At 43.6% G+C, this 21,113-nt stretch overlaps 1 protein-coding gene across 1 annotated transcript in view; it reads right to left on the reverse strand.

Annotated features, from left to right (window-relative positions):
- Window positions 1-1,448: 1,448 nt before the first annotated feature.
- SH3TC2 (SH3 domain and tetratricopeptide repeats 2) overlaps window positions 1,449-21,113 on the reverse strand; it is a 182,296-nt gene continuing 162,631 nt past the window's right edge. Inside the window, exon 20 of the transcript XR_009563483.1 lies at window positions 1,449-1,568. The gene's annotated coding sequence lies outside the window, so the exon portion shown is untranslated. The remainder of the gene's footprint in view (window positions 1,569-21,113) is intronic.

Here is a 21,113-nt window from a genome sequence, read left to right on the forward strand (position 1 = left end):
CTTTCTCTTCGGAGGACTCGGAAGTTCAGCTCTGCAGGATTGTTGCATGGAAAGGGGCAAGAATTATAATCGCTCGCCCTCCAGCACTGCTTTGCCTCGAGGAACTCCCTGCTAAAAGTAGCCAGTTTGCCTACGATGTCCATCATGTCCAGCATGATCAGCCCACCTGAGCTACTACTCGTGGCTGAAGCTTGCCATCCTGCTCACAGACTTCAGACGGGCACACTGAAGGAAAGATCAATCCCCTCACCCTTCTTTGAAGGCTTCGTTCTGACTGGCTGCATTGCCCTGTGCTGTCCAGCGGCCTGGACCTGCATTCCTCCTCTGATTGTGGGGTGCCTGGCATCAGGACAGAGCCTCCAGGGCCCAGTCATGGGGAGCTCCTACATCTGAAGGCCCTTCTCATGGTTGCATTCCCCTTGGAGAGCACTAAAAAAGGAGGCCCAGCAGCCACAGTGTCAATCAACATCAAAGGAGTCAAGATGCAGGACGAGCCATAGAATTGCCAGAGGCTGGTGCTGAACTTTTGCTCTTGAGCAGGTCCAGCTAGGCCTGCACATCTCTGGAGCAGGTGTCCCTCAGTGCCGTGGATCCTGTTCATTCCTCACTTGTTTATTACCATGCCCTGTGTATCAGACTTAGCTGCTTTCTATTTTCTTCATTGCACTGATATTATATCATGGCAGTAAGTGTTACATCTCTTGTATCAGGATAGTGTTGGCCACATACTAAGCACTCCGTTAGTATTTGCCGAAATTTGAAAGAATGAATGATTGAGTATCCACAGTGCCTGGCACATAGTAGCTGTTCCATAAACAGTTGTCAAATGGTGAGAGTTTGCCTCCTTGGCTGGGGAACAGGAATGAGGGTGGTAGCAGAGGGAGAGAATTTTGTTCAAGGAAGGCTTCCTGGAGGTGGCTTTTGAGCTAGACCTTAAAAGATGGAATGAAGTCCCACGAGGAAGGCTGAGCAGTGGAGCATTCCAAACAGAAGGTACAAGTATTTAGACAGGACAAGTACTGGGGACCTTTGAGAAATTGGGAATAGTTTGGCTTGGCAGGAGGGCTAGAAAGGTAAAGAGGAAGCTTGGAGAAGCTTCCCCCATATGGTAGAGCATCTCAAAGGCCACGCTAAAGAAGGGGAGGCTGCCTCATCAGGCAGCAGAGAGCCACTGATGGTCTTTAAGGAGGGGAGTGACGTGATCTGACCACTGCTTTAAAAAGAATAACATGGCAATGCCTTGCAGAGTGGATTTGAGGTGGGAGGGAGGCAGAAAACAAGGATCTGAAGCCAAAAACACAGAGAACATATGAACACGGTTTAATGTACCACAGGGTTTAATGTAATGTTGATTTAAAACAATGAGCAAGGAAGGGAGAGTCTGAGATGAAGTTTAAGTGCCTTCGTGGTGCACTGAAAGGGGAGCAGCCTGAGTAAAGAAAGAAGTCAGGAGGAGCAGCAGAAGGCGTTGGGAGTCTGGATGGTGCTGAGGAGATGAGCACTGGGAGGGTTCAGGGCTGGGTGAGCTGCCAGGGAGGCTGGCGGAGAAGCCCATGGTTACTGACCTACTGTGGGAAAAGACAAGCAGGACAGGTGGTGAGGCTGGTTGGAGAGGAAAGAAGCAGGAGACCTGACCTGACTAGTTAAACCACTTTACTAAGAACCACAGCTGAACCACTAAGAACCACAGCTGAACCAGAACTATAGCTGAACCGAACCAACTCTGAATCTGAGTCTGTGTGAGTACGTGCGTGTGCGTGTGTGTGTGTGTATATGCACCCAGCTGCCTGAGCTGGAGAGGCACAGGGGAGAATAGGCCTGAGTGTATATCTGCTTCATCTGTTTGCTTTTCTCAAGTTTGTTCCTGTGTGAACAGACCATTCTAATCCCTCGTACTCACAGAGAAGGAAACATCAGCTGTAGCTCTGTTTCCAGAAACCTTCACAGCACCCCTCTACCAGTGACCCCTGCCCCCAGGTTTCTAGGGACAGAATCTGCAGCCAGGTCTCTGGGTTGGAGGGTCCAGAGTGTAGAATCCTACAGGGCAGCCTATATATTATATTAAGACTCTCCAGCAAGCTCAGACCTTTGTCTGAGCAAGGGAAAAGCTGGGCAATCCAGAGCCTGCATTGCAAAGATGGGGCAGATCAATGCATGCCCAGTGGGGACAGAGGTTGCATTGTCACTGTCCCAGCAGATTGAGGTGGGAATGCTGGGAAGGCAGGATCGCCTTTCAGCAAGGTGCTTGGTTAGCCCAAGATGAAGATTTTGTTTCCTCTGCTTTCCTGGGGTGCTTGACTTTGTTCCATGATTACTTTCTACCTCTGAGCAGATGTATCCTATAGCTCTGTGATCCATGGTATTTTAGTAAAAGAGATTATAATCTTTTTAGTAGCAGAATTCTTTCTTCAAAATGACATCTTAAACTAAATCCCAATATATAAAAGATATTTTTAAATGGGTGATTAACATGTTCCTTAGTCTGTGTGAATTTTTATTTTTTGGTGGCAAAAATGTTGTTATTTTCAAAATCTTGAAGGACGTACAGGAGACCGCAGGGTTCTCTGGAGCATGGCGTGAAAACCACTGATAAGTCCTCCCTTTCTGGGGTGTTAGGGTTCTGAGTCATCACAGGTCACTATCTCATCTTTCACAAAGTGAGATTAAAAACACAAGGTCACTGCCATCATGTCTCACAAAGCAAGATAAAGACAACACAAGGGCACTGAAGCATTTCACAGCATTTCACTGGTTAAAATGAAACAAGAGGGAACTAGCATTGTGTGTTGGAAAGAGAAAGGATGGTGCAGAAAAAGGTCTGGGCCCCGTGTTTTACTCTGAGTCCTGGAGTTTTGGCTCTAGTCTTTGGAGAGTTAGCACGAACTGGGTGACACCTGAGAAGTCCCCTCCTGTCTTTGGACTCCAGCGTCCCCATTCACGGAGGTCACTTCCCCTGAGTGTCTAGGCTGTGGCTGCTGCTCAGCATGTTTGGCACAAAGGCTGCACTATAGTTAACCACACAGGTATACTAAGTGTGGCACAGAATGGATGCAGCCCCTCTACACATCCAAATTTACATGATAATGAGTTCTGTAGGGTGATTACACACCGAGCAATGCAAATGAACTCTTGGAAGGCCTCAAGTGGTCCCAGGAGGTACAGAAGGGCAGCAAATGAAGACACAGTTACGCACCCAGCCCTGAAGCCAGACCTAGATGTCAGTCCTGACTGTATCAGTTACTAGCTGTGGGATCCTGGCCAAGATGCTTACCCTCTTGCTTTCTTCATCTGTAAAATGGGAAGAGCATGGTGCCTCCCTGGCAGGGTTGCTGGGCTGGTCAATATGACGCTGCACAGTGGGGAAGGCTCTGATTATACCCAGACCTAGGTTCAGATCCTGTCTCTTCTACTGATACGTAAAGTGATTCTGTAAATCTTAGTTTTCTCATTTGTCAAACAGAGATAAAAATTAAATCAGACATGTTTGTAAAACACTATAGTTAGCCCTGTACTTGGAATACAGTAAACATCCAGTGGAAAAAAGGATATGGCTAAGTGTAAGGAAAATTTGTAGGAAATAGTACCAGCTATAGATGAAGATGGGGGAAGCTGGATGATGCACTAGAGTGAGGTCCGGACTGGCACCCTGGCCATACTCCACTTCTTGAGGGACCTCCAGAAGAGCTCTCCCTCTTTCTGGGCTACCGTCTCTCCATCTGTACAAGGAGGGTGTTGCACTCTACAACTGAATTCTAATATTCTCTGCGTTTATGGTGGACTTTCAGCTTCTAGTTACAGACCCTCAGAGTGATCTGGGAGTCAGTGTCCAGGGTCCCAACTAAATGCCTTTAAGATCAGGTGCACGTCAGGCATGAGTGAAGTTAGCCATATTGAATTCTTTTGTTTTCAATACAGTCACAAAACTGACCTATTAAACATGAAGGAATGTTCTTCATATCCACCAAAAAATGTGCTCACTCCCATTTCTCTTTAACCACTGACAAAGCCTCAAATTTGAAGAGACTAGAGGGAAAGGGGACCAAGTCAGGGCATTCAAGCCCCACCTAAAGGTGGCATCCGTTATTCAGCAAGTTGGTTGTTGCCAAACAGAATGAAGGTTCAATGCCACTAGAGCTTCCAGATTTTCAAAAGTTGGAAGTCGGTATTTTTTGTGTGAAATCTTCTTATCATTAAGGTTGGCAAACAATTCAAAATCTTTTAAGCATAATACTTCTACAATCTGTAGATTGAGCTCATGAGTGGCATTTTGCAATTTCCGGTGTAATCAGTTTCTAAAACATATCAGCATGTATTGGCTGCTGCAGTTCAATGCTCCCCACCTCCAATCCCCCAAAAGAACATGGGAACGTTACTCCAGAGAATGCATGCTGATCACATTTGGTAGAACCCGGGATGAGTATCTGATCCAAAAGCAGCTCTCCATGGCCATTGTTGTCAAACTTTAGGATCCATAAAAATCACTTAGGAATAAAAGCAGCCTAGGAGTTTTGGTACATGAATCCCTCAGGCACCACCCACAGAAATTCTGATTCAGCAAGTCTGAGGTGGGCCTCGGGAATCTTCCCAGATGATCACTAGGTCTCCCTTTGGAAAAATGATCTCAGGTCTAGCCAGGGGCCAGTAAAATGGACAACCGTGGAAGTCCTGCCCGACGTGGGTGCCTGGCACTGGAGGGTGATCAGCTCAACTGATTGCTGTAACTGAAGGGACACAGACCGAGGACGGTTATGTGCCTCTTCCAGGGAGCATGGACAAGGACCCACTCATGTTACTCATTTACCAGGAATTTATTTTAAGAATTCACAGAGAGGAAGATAAGAAACAATCTGAGCCGCAGAGCCAAACCACCCGGAGGCGAGAATATTGTTCAGCCACTGGACTGTTTTCACTCTTAGTGACTAGGTTATCTCATCCCTCCATTAGCAGTGGGCATCTGTCACTTCCTCCTCTGAGTAGGAGCATTGTTCTGTGCCTGACTCCTATCTTACTGCTCTCTAAGAATCAAGGTCTGATTGGTTCAGCCAGTCCCCAGCCAAGGCACAGTGCTCCTATTGGATAGAGCATACACACTATTATGTCTTTGGGTCAAGCTGCCATTCTGTATTGTGTCATCTGTAGTCAGGGTACCAAAGTCAGGTAATGCTAAGCATACCAACCTATGTGTCAAGGGCCTCCCAGCAGAAGGTTAGGGGCAGTAAGCTCCTTGCCTGGACCACCTGCTATGATAATGCAGGTGAGGAAAATATCCAAAATGGCCAAAGAGATAGAGGCTCTATGAGTCTGAAGGTACAGATGCTCCAACACGGGAGCTTTCAGCCCTGGCTGGTGCCAGACGCTACACATAAACAGGAGACTAGCCTAGTGGGTGAGGGTACAAGCTCTGGAGTCACACTGCTTGGGTTCTTATTCCGGCTGCACTATTCTCCAGCTGTGTGACCTTGGGTAAGTTACTCTCTCTGAACTTGAGTTTCCCAGTCTCCCAGTAAGAATGATTATAATAATACCTCACAAAGGGCTTGTGAGGGTTAAATGAAATCCTGGGTGTAAAGCCTTTAGCACAGAGCCTGGCATAGAGAAAAAGACAATATTTAGTTTAAAAGGGAAAAAAAGAAACCTACAGAGAGTTTCTCTTCTCAGAAAACTTTCTCAGAGAAGAACAGAACAACATTGCAAGAGGAAACCCAAGTTCTGGGGAAATATGAGCTAGCACTGCTATTCTGCAAGTATAGAAAATAGATGTGGATTAGAGGGCATATGTCATGTGGTGCAGCGGGGGTGGAAGGGGAAAAAGCACTGGGACAGGAGGACACCTGGGTGTGTGTCCTCACTCTGCCATTCTGTACCTAACCCTGTGACCAACCAACCATAAGCAAGGCCCTTCCTATGCCTTGGCCTTACCTTCTCCATCTCTAAAATGAGGGGGTTGGGCCCTCTGACCTCAAAGGGCACTTCCCACTCTAAAACACTGGAATCTTCTGAGGATCAAGAATGAAAGAAGAAACAAAGACTTGGTCAAGTAACTTGAGATTCTGGAATAGATGTTTTTACAGGGAAATTTACTCTGAAAGGTTACTTTAGGCTGAAATAACAGCCAAATTTGCTGGGATAAGATGATTTAATTGGGATCTAGGAATTGTCTTCAAGAATGTAGAGGAGGACATCACCTGGAAACAGGATTAAGCTGGTCCTGTGCCATCCATGGGTGGATGGCAGACCCTGCCGCATTTCCTGGGGACCATTCTGACAAGTAGGCGACATCCCCCAGGTGGCTTTAGGGCACAGTCTCTCACTTCATTCAGATCTCTACTCAGATATCCCCTCCTCACTCTCTCCTCCTAACCCTGTTCCTGACTCTAAGCCTACCTCTAACTACCCAGTCTAAACTGTCACTTTCAAGGCCCTTAAACTACACTGTGTATCACATTATATATTGTCTGACTCCCTCAAAGGGCCATCAGCTCTACCTCCACCAGGGCAGAGATGTCTGCTTTCATTGTTGAATTCCCAGCTCTTAGAACAGGGCCTTGGACATAGCAAATTCTCAATAAATATTGGGGACAGAAAAGAAGAAGGAGAAGAAGGAAGAGAGGAAGGAGAGTGGGAGGGGAAGTCATCCTACAATAAAACATTCTCTTTTGTCCTAGTGAACAAAACCTGAAGTTAAAGAATTAATTTCTAATTGCTAAAATTCAGAACTCAGCCTGCTAATGAGGAAAGGAACTGGGGGAACAGCAATCATCCCCCTTATTCCTGCAAAGCTTTCTCTACACAGAGCCCTGTGTAGAGGGCAGTGCAGGCACTGCCCCAGGGCAGGGGGACCGCAGGAGGATGTGCACTTGAGAACAGACATTCCACCTGGAGCAGACCCTGACTCAGGAAGGCTCTCCCCCTTGATTGTGGAGGCTGTTTGCTGGCCCTGCATGGGGCTTTGAAGGCTTGGACATTCAGGAACTGTCCTGAAATTTCCCTTCTTCCACAGCCAGGAGGCCTGTAACTTTCAGGAACTTGATTGTCTAGGGAATATAAACAAAAGAACAAAGGCAAAACCCACACGTTGGAAGGAAAGGAATCTCAGAGCTAATGGAATATGAAACCTGCTTGGAAATGAAATACCACCCAGAGTGGCATGCAGAAAGAATACCAACACAAACTCCCTGGGGAGGGGTCCAGATAAACCAACAAAATTCTATCCTGGTTCTCAGTCTATGTTTACAAGAATTTCATAGAAGGGGCACATGTCCCCAGAGCCTGGGCTTCTCCTTGAAAAGCAACCTTGGCTGCCAGTTGTGCCTCCTCTGGTCTCAGAAAGCAGAAGGGAAATCCCAGCAGGCTTCCCTCCCTCCCTCCCTCTCTCTCTTCCTCTCTCTCTCCCTCCCTCCCTTCCTTTTTTCCTTTCTTTCTTAACATCTTTATTGGAGGATAATTGCTTTACAATGTTAAGTTTCTGCTGTATAACAAAGTGAATCAGCTGCACATATACATAGATCCCCATATCTCCTCCCTCTTGCGTCTCAGTCCCACCCTCCCTATCCCACCCCTCTAGGTGGTGGCAAAGCACCGACCTGATCTCCCTGTGCTATGCAGCTGCTTCCCACTAGCTATTTTACATTTGGTAGTGGATATATGTCCATGCCACTCTCTCACTTCATTCCAGCTTACCCTTCCCCCTCCCCGTGTCCTCAAGTCCATTCTCTACATCTGCGATATGGTCTCTTTTCAGGGAGTACTGTGAAGCAAGCATCAGGGACCTGCGGGCCAGCACGCATTTTTACTTTATGGGCTGTATGACTTTTGGCAGATTCCCTCCCCACTGCAGGACTCAGTTCCTCCTTCCATAGAAAGAGATCTGGGCTGCATTGGGGCACCTTTTTCTCTGTTCTTCCAAACTTCCTTGTCAGCAGTCTCCAAGCCTTTGGTGTACTTTTCTGACCTGCTCCCTCCCCCCACCCCTCCTTTTTTGTTGGCAGATAAACTGTTTCCTGCTTGATGGGGAATTTCATCTCCAGAATGGGGAACCGCTTTGAGTCTCAGTCACAGGCACCTGAGGTGAGGAGGGCTCCCATGGCTGCCAGACCTCGGTTGATTTTTCCTCTCTGGCACCAGGGCTAATGGGCTTGCCCTTCCTTTCTCTTTCTCTCTCTAGAATCAGTGCCAACACCACCTGCTTTGCCAAGTTCCCCACCATAACATGTGACAGCAGGACACCCCAAGGGGAAAAAGCTACCAAGAAGGGCCTTGAGTGCTTGGCTTTGGGTGAGAAGGTAGAACTCTCCCAGTATATGACTCTGGGCCTTTAAGGGGTTCCTTCTCTACTAAGCAGCATCAACTTCCTGAACTATAAGAGGGAAATTAGAACTGTGACCAGCCAACTCAGAGAGCTTTTGTGAGAATCAGTTGGAAAAATAGTTTCGGAGGAAACCTTTGAATTGTTACTTAGACCCTTGGGTCCAAGACTCTCAGCCACTGCTCTGACTGCCTGACCCTCTAAAGGGCTATTCCCTCACTGTGCCCATCCTGTTAGCCTCTCTAGCAATAGCAATGCCGTTTGAGCATGGGCTCTGGAATCAGACTGCCTGGATATTCATACTGGCTCTCCTGCCTACCAGCTGTGTGATCTTCAGCAAGTTAATTTAACTCTCTGATCTTCAGTTTCCTCATCTGAAAGCGAGGATAAAACAGAACCTACCTCAATTGTTGCTGTGAGATAGTGTATAAAAAAGTATCTGACGCAGCACCTAAGATATGTTAGTTCCTATTGCTGTTAGTGTTCTCTCTTTAAAGACACCCCCAACCTGTTGGTGACAGCCCAGCTATCACTGATGGGATCAGTGTAAGACTCGACATAACTAATGAAACTACTATACAAGGCATCCTGGAAACAGTGAGTTTGCAAGGTATGGTCCACAGACCTTGGAGAATTCTCAAGACCCTTTCAAGGCATCCCCAAAGCCAAAACTATTTTCAAGAAAATACTACCTTGCCTTTTTCACTGCAGCGATATTTACACCAATGGTGCAAAAGCAATGGCAGGCAAAACTGCTAGTGCCTTAGCATGAATCAAAATAGTGACTCCCAAGTACATTTCACCACTGTATTCTTTACTGCTAGGCACCAGAAAGAAAGAAAAAAGGCTGTTTCACTTAACACTGTGTTTTATTAAGCTATAAATGTTGTTAATTTTATTAAATCCTGGCCCTTGAGTATACTTCTTGTTAATATTCTGTGTGACAAAATAAAGACAGGCATAAAATACTTCTGCTGGACACTGTAATACAATAGTTGTCTCGAAGAAAAGCACTCCTGCAGATGTTTGATTTGCAACATGAATTAGCTGCTTTTGTCATGAAAGAACATTTTTACCTGAAAGGATTGACTGCCTAACAAACTTTATTACTCAGATAACAAAGGCGTTTTGCAGACATTTTCTCAAAAATCAATGAAATGAGTCTGTCATGTCAAGGAAAATCACTACCAATGTTTGTTGCCAATGATAAAATTCAAGATTTCAAGTGAATGTGGGAACTCTCATATTTGCTACCATAAACTCATCAGCTTCCCAATACTTAAAGATTTTTCTAATGAGACTGAAGTAATATTAACGAATGAGATTTTTTTAATATATTATAGAATGAAATGTGTTAACATTTGGAAGGCCAGCATAACTCAGTAATCCAATATTTTCCCACTGAGCAATGCATGATGTTACAAAATCATGCATGGGTAAAAAATCTATTTAATGTAAGTTAGACCAATGTAATAACATATGAAAAGGTCATTGATATGCTTCTCTATTCCACATGTCAGGTTTTAGCATAATATCAAAGAAGAATACCCATAATTATCTAAAAAGACCATTAAAATATTTCTCCATTTTCCAACTATGCCTCTGAGCAAAGCCAGACTTTATTTATACACTTCAACAAAACACTGCAACAGATTTAATCAGAACCAAATATGAGAATCAAGCTGTCTTCTATTAAGTCAGATGTTAAAAAGATATGAAAAGATATAAAATGCGATTTTTCTCAATATTATTTTTTGTTTCTGAAATTTTTTCATAAAGATATGTTAATTATGTTAACATGTAATGGGTTTATTTTTGTTATTTCTGTTATTTTTAAATGAATTAATAAATCTATATATATATATTTTTTTGTTTGTTTGTTTGTTTTTGCGGTACGTGGGCCTCTCACTGTTGTGGCCTCTCCCGTTGCGGAGCACAGGCTCCGGACGCGCAGGCTCAGCGGCCATGGCTCACGGGCCCAGCCGCTCAGCGGCATGTGGGATCTTCCCGGACCGGGGCATGAACCCACGTCCCCTGCATCGGCAGGCGGACTCTCAACCACTGCGCCACCAGGGAAGCCCAATCAATATTTTTTTAACTTATATGTTTTAATTCCTTATACGGTAAATACTAGTAGATATAATCTACATAAACAAAATTCATTTGTGTTCCTCAATCATTTTTTTAAAGACTAAAATGATCTAAAACCAAGACGTTTAGAATCACTTCTATAAATGTTTGAGAAACAGCAAAAAAGTAAACCGAATTCCATGTACCAAGCACCGGAGATAACTGTCCTGTTGTGTGCTCTGTACATCATCCCACAACAGGAACACTCAAGAATACCCTGTCCAACTCTGAGCACCACACTTTTAATAGGGAAGTTGACAAACTGTATACTACCCAAAGAGGGTAACTGGACTATTGAGGAGTATGAAAACTGTGTCTCCAGAGGAACAGTGGAAATAATTAGGTAAATTTACCCCAGAGAAAAGCAAAAATAAAAGTAAAAATGAATCTTATGGAATCAGAATAGCTTCTTCAAATCTCTGAAATATTGTCAGGTAAAATTTAAATCAAAGGGATGTATAAGAATGGCCCCACAGGTATACTTTGCTACATCAGTATTTTTTTTCCTTTTTTCTCCTCTCTCATTCTCTAATTATTCTTTCTATCCTAAAATGTTGTTTCTGGTCTCTTTTTATTCCATTCTCTTTTTCTTTTTCTAGTTTTACTTCTTTTTCTCACTCTCTCCTTTCTTTCCTTCCCTTCTTTTCATTGTTTTTCTCCCTTAATTACCCATATTATATAACAAATATATTTTTGTTATTTTTTTCAAAGAGTTTTATCTTTCCTTCTTCAAAAAGGTGAGTGTGAGAAGAAGAAGAGGAGGAAGAGGATGGGGGAGGTAAGACAAAGGAGAGCAGTAGGAAGAGGAAGAAGAATAAAAAAAATCTGCTTTTATTCCCTCTCTGTAACCTGATAGATTTAATAAGTCAAAGGTCTAAATGTTGGTAGCTTCCAGTGTAGGAGCAAGAACATCTACCCCTAGCACGGACAGCAGTAAGGTTGAGTAAGGCTCAGCCCTGGGCTTGGGGTACTAGTTAGCCCAAAGCCATTAGAAAGAAAGAAAAATTCACAAAACATTAAGGGTACATGTTTTGTAGGCAATAAAAAAGGAAACAGAGAGTTCTGGGATATTTTCAAAAGAAGACATAACAAAAAGATTCCTCTTCTAGAAAAGTAACTTAAAGAAAGAATCTAAGATATAAGGAGACTTCCCTGGTGTTCCAGTGGTAAAGAATCCACCTTCCAATGCAGGGGATGCAAGTTCGATCCCTGGTCAGGGAACTAAGATCCCACATGCCATTGGGCCACTAAGCCCGCGCACAACTACTGAGCTGTGGCGCCTCAACAAGAGAGCCCACGTGCTGCAAACTACAGAGCCCATGCACTCTGGAACCCACACGCCACAACTAGCAAAGAGAAAACCTGCACACTGCAAGAAAGATCCCACATGCCTCGACAAAGATCCTGCATACCGCAACTAAGAGCCCATGTAGCCAAAAATAAATTAAATAAATAATAAATCTTTTAAAAAAAGATATAGACATAAAATTATGCACAAGAATATTTGTCACAGTATTATTTAAAATAATGAAGAACTGAAATACCCTAAATGTCCAATAATAAGTGAAGAGTTACATCATTTCTGGGACATTTATGCAATAGGCTATTAAGCCACCAAGATAATGTTAAAATTTTTTTAAAATCAAAATATCAAGTTATGCTTAATAATTTATTCAATGTCTTTTTGTTGAGCTGCTACCTGCACTATAGTAGATACTGGGCATTCAGTGGTAGGTATAGCCCCTGCCCTTATAGAGCTTAAATTCAAATTAAAAATATAGATTTTAAACAATTATACAAATAATGAATTAAAAGCCATTTAATCCCTATTTCAATAAACATGCAAATCTATAAAAGTTTTTGTTATTAGATCCATTTTACAGATTAAAAAAATGAAGCTCACTGGGTTAAATAGAAGCTAGTAGGTGGTAGAGCTGGAATTCAGATCCCAATGGTCTGATTCCAAAGCCCAAACTCTAAATAAATCACAAGGAAGAGAACAAAGTTACCAGGAGAGGGAGAGGACCTAGCCCAGACTTGAGTATGAGGAAAAACTTTCTGAAAGAAGCAACCTCAAGAATGGGCTATAGGGCTTCCCTGGTGGCGCAGTGGTTGAGAGTCCGCCTGCCAATGCAGGGGACGTGGGTTCGTGCCCCAGTCCGGGAGGATCCCACATGCCGCGGAGCGGCTGGGCCCGTGAGCCATGGCCGCTGAGCCTGCGCGTCCGGAGCCTGTGCTCTGCAACGGGAGAGGCCACAACAGTGAGAGGCCCGCATACCGCAAAAAAAAAAAAAAGAATGGGCTATAGTTGTTTAAGAAGCTTCCAGATGAGGACCTGGGGACACGTTCTGAGAACTGAAAGATCAGGAGGACTGCGTGTGTAATGCTGACAGGGGAACTGGTTACCATAGGGCCTTGAAAGCTCCGTTAAGATATTGAAATTTATCCTTAAAACTACTGGAAGTGTTTTAAGCAGAAAAGCATCAAGGTCAGTTTTCCATTTACAAAATACAATTCTGGCAGCTTGGTGGAGAATAATTCAAATGAGTCAAGAAAGAAGGTCCGAACGGCAAAGCCCATTAACAATTCCCAGGGGAAAAAAAGTAGTATCTGGGTAAGAAAATAAAGTCTAACCTTTTTTCCTTTGTGCTTAGTCTACTTTCACTCGCTCCTAGAGTGCTGCGTGCAGACGTCTCGTGCCCAGCACCTCAAACCAGAGTTCCTAGTGTGAAAATGGCTGCGGACGCCTCGGCTCGGTGGGCGGGTGCAGAAGCGCAGTGCACGGTACCTCAGTTCAAGATGGCCGCGGAAAACCGTTTGCGCGCGGCACTGCGCGCGGCACCACAATTCAACGCGGCGGTGGCGGGCCGTGCGCAGAGACGCTGCACCCGGCACTGCGACCACCTGGAGCCAGGAGCAGCAGAGCTGCACCCGATCTGTGAGAACTACAAAAACCCTATAAAGCAGCCCCGCCCTGTGGCCTTTGCCGAGAGGAGATCGTGTGCTCTACAGCAGGAGCTCGCGCCTCTCCATTTTTTCATCAAAGAACACAGATTTCCTTTGCTTCCGAAAAAAAAAAAAAAAGAAAAGAAAGAGTGAAAACCCAGAGTACCAATTAAGAGGCTATAGCAATCAATCAGTAGACACATGATGATGATAAGAACCAGCATAAAAGAAACAGAAAAATGTCTGTTCCCAGAAAGTTGACAAATGTAGAGATTAATCGAGTATGAGGAGGGGAGAGAGAGGCAGAAATGGGATGCTAGGATGATTCTCAAGTATAGGCAGGTAAAGTATCCTGCCAATTGAGGTGCGATTTGTTGATAGAGGGAATACAGGAGGTGGGCGGAATGTCCCTTTGTGGGAGGAGATAATGAGTTCACTTCAGGACAAGCTGAGTTTGAAGCACCTTTGTGACATTTAGCTGGCAATGAGGTTGAGTCAGAAGGTCAGGGCTAGAGTTCTGTATATCTGATGACTGAGCCGTGGGAATGGATGAGATTCCCTTGGGAGGAGTAGATAGTGAGAGGACAGGAAGGGCTAGGAGAGAACCTGAAGAACACCAACATGTGAGGGCTGGACAAAAGAATAAGATTGAAAAGGATAAAAATGACTGGAGAATGAGCAGCACCCAGAAAGGTAGTTAGGAAAATGCCTACAGAGGAAAAGTGTGGTATCCTGGAATCCTGCAAGGAGAATAATTTCAGAAGGTAGAAGTAGTCTGCAGACAAAGAAATGTTAACCGGATTTAGAAACTAGAAAGTTGTTGGTCACCTTTGGGAAGCCAGCTTCAGTTGCAAGGTGGGTGAGGAAGCCAGTCTCTGTGGTAGCTGACCAGCAGGTGAGTAGGGGGGAGAAGTAGAGACAGCACATAGAGACATGTGGCTGTAAAGAGAAGGAGAAAGATGGAGTGGTACCTGGTGGAGAGCCCACGCTAAATACTGGCACCTCTCCACTTCATAGTTACCATGATTTGAATAGATGAATTAGACCAATTTCTCCTCACATGTACTAGAATTGATAAGCAATGTTACTACTAGTCAGGAACCACTGAACTTCTAAGTCACTTGATTTCTCTAAGAAGAAAATGCCAGAAATAAAATTGTAGAAAATATAACATTTGATTTGGACACCGAGGAGGCTGCAATTGACCTTTTGATTCTATACTAATAATAAAAATTATTTTTAATAGAACAATATCAGTTAACATTTGCTGATCACTCATTATGTGCTGTGCATTGTTTTAAAGACTTGATACATGTAAATAATTTAATCCTCACAACAACCCCATGAGATAAGTCATTATCCCCATTTTGCAGATGCAGAAACCGAGAGGCAGAGAGCTGAAGTAAATTGTTCACATTCACACAACAAGCAAGTGTTGTAGTCAGGATTCCTTAGGGGTGTTTTTCCCTGACTTGCCCGAAGGACAGAGGAGAAAAAGTAAATTGAAAGAGCCGAGGGCAGGAAAAGTGAAGTAATTCTGAGGTTGCCAGTACACTTCCATTCCAGAAAAGTCCTGGCATGAAAGGAGAACAAACTGGTCTTTAGACACTCTCAGTTCCTTCTTCCTAGTGGCTCAGGAGCAGACAATGGTTTTCCCTGAGCCAACTGCTTTAGCCCCTGCCAGCTCTAACCACATAATTATGTTCTTTGATATTCTAGCTGTATGATGACAGGAGCACGTAGGTGAACTGAAGATCCCAGAGGACTATTAAAGAGAAGAAAGTAAACTGGTTTTCTTAGAAATGGTCCTCCCAGTTTGTTGCCATATCTGCACATCTTTATACAATCAACAAGTGACTTCATACTCATTATCTCATTTAATTTCCACAATAAGCCTAAGGTAGACAAGGAGCAGTTGTGATCTCTGGATCTTTGCACATCCTGTCCCCTCTTCCTGGAACATGCTTTCTCCTCTCCCCTTTTGTTATGTTACTGCTTAGCCATTTAGTTTATCATTTCCTATGCCTTGGTCTGCTGAGCTAAAGCAGGGGATAATAGTCTTTGTGTGGTGCTAGACTAAATGAGATTATGATCTATGCCTCTCCTTAAAGGGAAGAAATATTAATATCAGCCCATCCTTGGCTGTCTGGGTATGCCAGAAATACTCAAGGACAAGTGAAATCCAAGCTACTAAGAACTTTATGAGGCTTGTATCAGTCAGTGTTCAGTTGGGGGTATATTCATTATGAGCATTATAGAATAAGAGAGTTACTATAAAAATTAGACCTTAGACAACTGTGGGTAATGCTGGGGCAGTGAAAGTCTTGAAGGCATATTTGAAGGATTAGAAAAGGGACCATAGTAAATCTGAAAAATCAAGCATGTCTAGCCACCAAAGTAGGCTCACAAAAAGGTAATACGTGAAGCGGTTTGAAACACCATTACCTCTCAGAGGCTACTGCTTCTGCGGGTACCAAGAGGAGGTGGTGAGCTTGGAGCTGCTGGTTGTCAAGAGGAAGAGCTGGATGACCTGAAACCTACGAGGTACCTCTGCGCCTGTCACTGCATCTGACCACAGTGACCTCCAGAGAGTATTAATGGCTGCTGCTTCACTTCTGCCTTCCAAATCTTATACAAGTTCCTCTTTTGCACAGCTCTGGACTGGGACCATAAAGGGAAACATATGTAGTTCCCAACTGAACTAAGTTGACACAGCCAAATTCAGCACACACTCTTGAAAAGTAAAAGGCAAACTAAGTTAAGGGTTCACCAACATGGGAAGGGTTGTCATATTAGAGTCACCCTTGACTCTTCTCTTATATCCCACATACCCAGTTTGTCATCATATTCTATAGATTTTTTTTTTAATTTATTTATTTATTTATTTTTGGCTGTGTTTGGTCTTCGTTTCCGTGCGAGGGCTTTCTCTAGCTGCGGCGAGCGCGGGCCACTCTTCATCACAGTGCACAGGCCTCTCGCTATCGTGGCCTCTGTTTTTGCGGAGCACAGTCTCCAGACGCGCAGGCTCAGTAGTTGTGGCTCACGGGCCCAGTTGCTCCGCAGCATGTGGGATCCCCCCAGACCAGGGCTCGAACCCATGTCCTCTGCATGGGCAAGCATATTCTCAACCACTGCGCCACCAGGGAAGCCCATATTCTATAGCTTTTATCTCCACAATGACACAGTCATTTATCCCCTCTTCTCTATCACCTTTGTCATCACTATAGTTCTGATTCTCCTTACTTTTGTTTTAAAGACCGAACGTCTTTCAAGTCCCCCACCCACCCTGCTCTCTCTGGCCTATGTATCCTTTGCCCTTGATACTTCTTCGTCTGCCTAGAATGCTCTTTCCCTCCTTAATACTTCAGGTCTCCGTTTAAATATCACTTCCTTCTGGAAGAATTTTTGAATCCCTCTAAAATTCTGAGTCAGGTACTTCTCTATTCTAGAACTTACTATATTTTATGTATTATTTAATTAATTATCTATCTTTCCCTGCATCCTCACTAGTGCCTAGCAGATAGGGGCTCGATAATTGTTAGATGATTGACAGACTGAATGAATAAATAAGTGAGTGAATGAATGATAAGTCTCTCCATTTCGAGTGTGTCTTCTCTTCACGATCTTTTATATCCTACATTGACATTATCTTTTTGAAAGCCTGACCTTGTTCAGTGGCTTGTCATTGCCAGTAGAATAAAATCCAAAGCCTCACCTGTGCATTTAAGAACCACCACATATGATCCCAGCCTATCTTTTTAAAATATGTCCCTGTATTCCTCTACATGTTTCCCTGAATACCAACCAAACTGATCTACATATTATTCCCTAAAGAAGAGTAATTATTTGTAATAACTTTTAAAAACAGCTTTTATTTATTGAGCATATACTATATACCAGGCACTGTGATAAACATTTTATATACTATATCTTATTGAATCATCGCAATAATCACATTACAATAGCAATCACAATAAGAGATAAGAACACTGAAGTTCAAAAAGGATAAGTCACTTGCCCAAGATCACATAGCTAGTAAATGATGAAACCAGTATTTAAGCTCATGTATTATCTTACCCCAAAGTCAAGATTATAACCACTCCACTGCACCACATCCTCCTATAAGTGATTCTCAGTAACTTTGTTTTCCAGCTAACCATTGTTAAAATCAACCATCACTGTAGCTGGAATAGCCCCTAGTTAACTTCTGTGTAAGTGCCCTTGCTTTACAGGTAAGGAGATAATTCCCAGGAAGACTAAGTGACAGCCCCTGATGGTGGTAAACCAGAACTCTGGTTTGCTATGCAATTGTTTTCCGTTATAAGAACTGTCTCCTTCTCTGACTAGAAATTGATCCTAGGCTGTGGCATGATGAGAACCAAGTTCTCCCCACCGGAAGGCAGGGAGAACACCCAGCACACTTAGTCTTTGCTCATTCTGTACACTCTGCCTACCTAAATTCAACTTTACTCTGCTGGTCCTCAGGCCATCTGTTTCCTGTTTTCTAAGAATACAGAGAAGAGTGAATCAGAGAGAAATCGTGCCTGCCTTCCAGGATCTTCAAAATAAATAGTGACAATACTGATAAGGAATACTACGAGCAGTAGACAAAAGTTCTATAGAAACAAGCACTCAAGACTTCCATTCATACAAGCAATGGAGTCAGTGAGTTCTGAAAGCTGTGTGTTTATCCTGGGTGGGAAATTATCACCTTCCTGGAGGAGGTGGAATTTTAAGAAAAGTTGAAATGCTACAAGATACAGAGTCCATCCAATCAGAAACTGGACATTGGGTGGAGCAAGGGTGCATCATGGGAAGACATGGAGATGGGAAAAGCATTTCAGACTGAAGGGGCAGTGAATTTTCTCATTCATTCAACTGCTTTGTTTTCACAATGTACTTAAGATGTACCTACTGAGCCAGGAATTCTATGAGAGCTTAAAACAAAGGGGCTTAACCCAGAACAGTAGTGGTTGAGGACGTTTATGCTAAGATCTGAAGCTAGGAGATTGGGTAAAGACAGAGAAAGCATTCCAGGTGGGTGCAAATAGCAAATGCAATAACGCTGAGGTGAAAGAGAACCTCATACATTGGAGGAACTAAAAGAAGGCCATAGTTCACAGAGAGATATTATCATGAAATGAGATAATGGATTGGTTAACAAGCACCAAATCATGGAAAGCTCTTTAGTTTATTTTATGGATTTTTAAAAATTTTATTTCTTTATTTTTGGCTGCACTGAGTCTTCATTGCTGCACTCGGGCTTTCTTTTTAGTTGCGGCGAGCGGGGGCTACTCTTTGTTGCAGTGCACAGGCTTCACACTGCAGTGGCTTCTCTTGCTGCAGAGCATGGGCTCTAGGCACACAGGCTTCAGTAGTTGTGGCGCACGGATTTAGTTGCTCCGCAGCATGTGGGATCTTCCCAGACCAGGGCTCGAACCCGTGTCCCCTGCATTGGTAGGCAGATTCTCAACCACTGCAGCACCAGGGAAGCCCCTATGTTATGGATTTTTATAGTTAGGCTGTGGCAAGTTAAAACCTGACCCCCAAATTCTTTGATAATCCTCCCAGTGGGCTCTGCAATGCTGTGCCAGATTCTTGCCTCATGTCTTAAGAAATGGCGACTTCTACTTCCTGTCTTTTTGGACACTTTTGAAACCCAGCCACTGTGTTGTAAGGAAGCCCAAGCAGATAATGGAGAGGCCCACATAGAGAGGCCACGAGGACAGGAACGGAGGGTCCTGACCCTTGGCCCTGGTTGAGCTTATAGACAATAGCCAGCACTAACTTGCCAGCCATATGAGTGAGCCGTCTTGGAAGTGGATTCTCCATCCCCTAGTCAAGCCACTTCAGCTGATGCTGCAAGGAAAAGAGATGAGCCTCTCTTGTTGAGCCCTGCCCACACTGTAGATTCTTAATGTAAACAAATGATTGTTATTGTTTTCAAGACAGTAAAGTTTGGAAGTACTTCATTACATAATAATCGATGTCAGGAATGTAGAGAAATGGGAAGCCATTGAAGAAATTTGAGTGTAAAGAATTTTGCTTCTAATTAAAGTTTCCCCTTCTATCTGGTGGGGGAATATCACTGTTATTTACTTCATAGAGTTGCTCTGAGAACTGAATGAGGTAGTGAAAGTAAAGTGCTTTCCACAGAGCTGGGTATTTAATAAACCCTCAACAAGTGTTAGGTTATTATTGTTTTTTTTTTTATAAAGTTATTTATTTATTATTTTTGGCTGCATTGGGTCTTCATTGCTGCACACAGGCTTTCTCTAGCTGTGGCGAGTGGGGGCTATTCTTCGTTGTGGTGCATGGGCTTCTCATTGCAGTGACTTCTCTTGTTGCAGAGCAAAGGCTCTAGGCACGCGGGCTTCAGTAGTTGTGGCATGTGGGCTCAGTAGTTGTGGCTCGCGGGTTCTAGAGCACAGGCTCAGTGGTTGTGGCGCACGGGCTTAGTTGCTCTGTGGCATGTGGGATCTTCCTGGACCAGGGATTGAACCCACATTCCCTTCATTGGCAGGCAGATTCTTAAACGTTGTGCCACCAGGGAAGTCCCTGTTGTTGTTATTTTTTGAGTTTAGAGAAAAGAAAGAGAATGTAAGAAAAACTATTGCACAAGTCAAAAGATGAGTTAATGTTTTCTTGGCCTGGAATGGTGACAGGAAGGATGAAGTGGATAGATTAGAAAGCTATTTAGGATGTAGAATTGATGGGCAGTCATAATTGAGGGAGGTAAAGGGTGAAGAAGAAAAAAAACTCAAGAATAATTCCAAGGTTTCTGGCCTTAGAACTGGGTCCACAAACGTAGTAGACAACTGCTGAATTTGCTTTTTGGAATCTTTTCACTGTCCAGGTAATTTTACCCCAACTTCCTTCTGAGGAATCAACCTGCCTCCACCCTCAATCCTTGCTTTGAGCAGGGCTGATCCACTCCACCTCCTCCAGGTTATACCTATTACCCAGGCCTAAGCTCATCTCCCATGTTCCAGGATTGTCATATGGTCCAAACAGGCCATCAGAGCCAACAAGACTCAATTTTAGGGCTCTTTGTTTCTTTGGCTTTGGAGAACTGAACCTGTAACTGTATAAAATGGAACTACTACAGCCATCTCCCATCTGAACATAGAGCCAACACAGTGGTGGCAGAGCCAGAGATGACAGTATTTGAGTGTTAAATCAAGCTGTACCTGAGATATAAGACAATACCTTCCACTTATGGAACTAAAGAATTTCCTTTTTTTTTTTCTTTCACATAAGCCACTTTGCTTTGGGTTTATGGATGCTGGCATCTGAAGGAGCCCAAACTGATACATTAGTGATGCTAGGGAAAACTGAAAGAGGGACAAGTATTGTGCTACAGCTGGGTGGGATGTTGGCAACTTTAGAGACCGCAATATTAGTGGAGAAGTTAGGGTTGGACAAAGTGAAGGGTAATTGGAAGGGGAAGAAATGGAGGTGAAAAACCTAGACTGGTCAAAAAGTATAGTCATCCCCAACTTTACTAGTCATCAGAGAAATGCAAATTAGAACACAATGTGATACCACCACACACACACACCAGAATGACTAAAATGAAGAAATAGACAATTTCAAGTATTGACAAGGATGTGGAACGCTTGGAACACTCATACACTGCTGGTGGGGATATAAATCTATAAATAAATGGAACCACTTTGGAAACTAACAGAAATGCATGCTTATCACACCATAAGACATGTAAAGGAATGGT

The sequence above is a fragment of the Globicephala melas genome, chromosome 3, assembly GCF_963455315.2.
Source record: "Globicephala melas chromosome 3, mGloMel1.2, whole genome shotgun sequence".
Classification (NCBI taxonomy): domain Eukaryota; kingdom Metazoa; phylum Chordata; class Mammalia; order Artiodactyla; family Delphinidae; genus Globicephala; species Globicephala melas.